Here is a 4,183-nt window from a genome sequence, read left to right as displayed (position 1 = left end):
GCAGAGTACCTACTGGCTCTTAAAGATTCTGCCTGAGTTGTTGTGGATGGTGCTCTGAGCAACATGGCTGTGAGAGCTGGCTACATCTCTTCCCCACCTGCATCCCTTCCCTGCATCCTTTCCCCACCACCACCATGAAGTGGATGTTTAAGGAGGACCACTTGCTGGAACGCAAATGCATGGAATCTGCGAAGATCCCAGAGAACTATACGGACCGGGTTCCATGGAAAAAGTCTCAGGCTCTCAGATTGTCAACACTGACAAACAGAAGTATCTTGTTCCATCTGACATCACTGTGGCGTGGTTCATGTGGATCATCAGGAAAAGGATCCAGCTTCCTTCTGAAAAGCCAGCCTTTCTATTGTGGATAAGACAGTCCCATAGTCCAGCCTAACTATGGGACAAGTTTACGAGAAGAAAAAAGGTGAAGATGGATTCTTGCATGTGGCTTACTGTAGAGAGAATACATTTTGCTTGTGAGGGCCGGCCAGGGTTGGACTAGGTACACCCCACTGCTTGTGTATCTTGTTAATAGCTGTCTGTTTTCAATGACTATACCAGAACCCCTTCACATAGACTTCTTAGTGCATTGTAACTGGACTGATCTCTTAATACACTGGAAGGGTTTTGTTTCCTTAGGTCAGTAAATTATCATACAGAGTTAAAAAAAAAAAAAAAGATTCTGCCTGAAAGTGGTATGTCACTTCTGCTTGCATCTCACTGGCCAAAACGAGACACATGGCCATGTGTGAGTCCACAGGGTGAGGAAGTATAATCTTCTCACTGGGAGGGCCACTGATTTGGCTGAGCCGTCAATCAGTTTACCATGCAATATTGAGTCCTTAGCCACAGGGTGGATGGGCGGAGGCTGGGAGGTCAGAACCCTCTAGAGGTCCTCTTTGGCACAAGTAACTTTCATATTTACTCCAGTGTGCTGTACAAATACTGACTTTTTCTGTACCATGAAATAAAACAGCTGGGAATCTTGACTTTGTCTCAATTCTCACAAGAATTAGGGCACTAGGCACTATTAATTCAAGCCCCGTCAGTAATACAAAGGCAGAACTGAGAGGTTAATGGGGAGGGGGAGGAGGGGGAGGAAGACCTATGTAATACTTTCAACAATAAATATTAAAAAACAACAAAAAATAAACCCCAAAGGCAAGACTGGAATTTGGGATTTTAGTCTTCCTACCCAAGGCTGTGTTGGCTCTAATAAGGGACACTGAGTAGGTCAGCAGAATCTGTGACTTGAGGACCAGAGCCCAGGCTCTTCAACTCCATCGGCATCTATGCATCTCTTCTCTTGGCTTGACTGGCTCATTGACCACACAGGCTCAGTGATAACCAGGGAGAGTGTTGAGCACATACACGCTACAGACTGTATTTTTTCTTTTTATTAAGGCTCTGGAGACAAGAACATGACAACATTTTGGCAGCTGGGACTACAGCCATGTGTGAGGAGAAAGTGATTTGCATGAGCAATGCAAAACCACCTGGTTTATTGCAACTGACTGAACAAGTTAAGTGAATCAAATTCCCAGTTGGATACCAGAAGCAGCTAACTTACACACACACACACACACACACACACACACACACACGCGCGCGCGCACACAGCGCCTGAAGAAGAAGAAAGAAAGAGAAAGGAAGAAAGAAAGAAAGATAGAAAGAAAGAAAGAAAGAAAGAAAGAAAGAAAAGAGGAAACCCAATATTTGCATTCCATACAAATAAACTACTAAAGAAACTCTTGCCCTCTTGCTCTCACTCCCAGGCCTTGATATTCCTGACGAGTTTGTATGACTCCTCTTACCCTGACCCTTTATACATGGGCTTCCTCACTCCTCCACGGACACTCTCTAGAAGGATGTGCAAAATTTTTGCTCCAGTCTACTCTTGTTACTCTTTAGCATGTGGATAAAGGCAAGGATCTCTTTGTCACTCAGAGCTGACAGTTTCTACTAACTAGCCCCTATTGAAGCCTGATCTGGCCTACAGCTTGCAGTGTTATTTATAAAAAGGTAAAGAAATGAACTTATTCCTTGTCTAAGCCGTGGTACTGTGGTGGTGGTTGGGGGTGGGTCGGGTCTCTTGATTGTACCAGCTTTGCTGGTCCTCACCTAGTACACGGGGTCTTGGAGGCCATGGTTTGGGGTGGCCTGTTATTTTAACAGCAGTAGGGGAGTCATTAGCAGATTTCAAGCAGCAAAGCAAAATGATCTCATTTATTCTTTAAAAAGTTCCTTCTGGTTATTCTGTGAGTCTGTGTTCTCTAAGTCTCAGTTTTCTAATTTGTAAAACAGGAGTCTGAGATAGAATTTTCCATCCTGCTATCCCCGCAAAAGACTCTCTTTTCCAGGTTAAACATTCCAGGTCTTTTAACTGTCCTTCACACAGTCGTCTCTTCACAAGCTTGGTTATTCTCTGTGGAATTTATGTGTGGTCAGGTCCTCTGGAACTAGGGTATTTTGCAGACCCAGCCTAACACACTCTCTCCATGGTCTGCCCAACCTGGGGTAGGAATGGGGTCGTCAGTCCTCTTGTGAGATCATTTTTGACATGTTAGCAGCCATGGTTTCACTGCGGAATCTCCTTGCTCTACCCTGAAGGTGAACTATATGGAATTATTTTTTGCTACTCTGGAGCTACTCCCCCCTCATCCCTGTCATACATTCTCTCTACCACTGGCAACACCAGAACAGAAGAGACGACATCTCTGAGATGGCCTTGTGATAAGAGATGGCCTAATTGGGATTCCAGGCATCATCTCTGCAAGACTAGCATGTTCCTTTGAAAAGTGGCTACAGAGACAATCTTTGCATTGAAAACACCAAGGACTAGAATCTTAGCTCAAAAGAGAATCATCTGAGAAGGATGCTGCCGACGTGCCTGAAACCCGATGGGGAGTTCTCATACACATGATCAGTTTTGTCTGGAGTTCAGATAAAAGGTCACACCAGCTAATTTAGATAGGAATGATAACTTTCCAACTGGGGTAACAGATAAGTGCTTCCAGAAACAGCTTCTTTGGGCAATGAAGCCACAAAGAGCTGCCTTCAAAGAGAAGGGGGAAATTGTAGAAGACAGAGAAGAATTTAGGTCAGCCAGAATGGAGCTCCCCAAAAAGTCAAGATCAGAAATAATTTAACAGATAGGGATCCAAAGAATATGTGGTTTGCCTGACAAATGACATTCACTTTGAAAGTGAAAATGAAATTGGAGAGAGCAAAATTGCTGCATATTGGGTCCCGGAGATTGAAGAGAAATGATACCGGGGGAGAAAGGAGTTGTAAAGCCTTCCTAGTTAAGCACAGAATTAGAATGAATGAATTTTGGTCCATAACGGGTCAGGTGAAGATCATACAGATAATGGCTTAATCCCAAGCAGCTCCAAATGATGTTCATTAGCGGAGGATCATAGGCCTTGGCAAGCGTGCCTGACCAGACTCACGCTGCCCTCTCTCAAAACTGCTCATTCTGGGTAGAACTCTTTAACAGAACAAAGCCACTTAATTTAACAGTTAAGCCAAGGAAAGATGGAAAAAGACTTTTACCCTGAATGTCAAGGGGCCCCGAAAGAGCTGGGTGGTGTGGGAGGGGAAAATGATGATGCACGCTGAAACTGAAGACGCACTGCGGGGCTGGCAGAATCTCACTATTGCAAATAATGATCCTTGGCCACCACGCAAAAGGCACATGGACTTCTGCCTAGGGACATCTGGGCTTTATTCCTGGTCTAATGAATGGACTCTCTGTGAGGTTGTTAGATCAGACACTTCATCTCTGTGAGACTCATTTTATCCACTCCCAGGACAAGTATAATTGTATCTACAAACCCCTTTCTACCTCACAGAAATAAAGGTTGGCACAGTGCTTTCATCAACACTGACTTCTCACTTAAACCTCACTATAATTCTACAAGGGACATGATGGCTCCATTTCATGGATGAGGGAACTGAGGCCCAGAAATGTTAAATGGCTTGCCCAAGGGACAAGCTTATGTGGAAGAACCAAGACTAGAACACATGTCAGTTTCAAATATAGGGAACTTTCCACGACCCCATAACCATCAGTTAAACCAGGGAGAAAACTGAGTGCTTCTTCTGGGATTTAGTTAGTTTTTTGTGGTCAATGCATGGATTTGGAATAAGGCAACTTAAGTTCAAGTTCCAGTGTGATCAT

At 44.1% G+C, this 4,183-nt stretch overlaps 1 pseudogene; it reads left to right on the top strand.

Moving 5' to 3' along the window:
• Nucleotides 1–53: 53 nt before the first annotated feature.
• On the top strand, nt 54–495 carry LOC102773662 (annotated as a pseudogene).
• Nucleotides 496–4,183: the final 3,688 nt, after the last annotated feature.

The sequence above is a fragment of the Myotis davidii genome, unplaced genomic scaffold (assembly GCF_000327345.1).
Source record: "Myotis davidii unplaced genomic scaffold, ASM32734v1 scaffold64, whole genome shotgun sequence".
Lineage (NCBI taxonomy): Eukaryota > Metazoa > Chordata > Mammalia > Chiroptera > Vespertilionidae > Myotis > Myotis davidii.
This window is presented reverse-complemented; position numbering and strand designations above follow the sequence as displayed.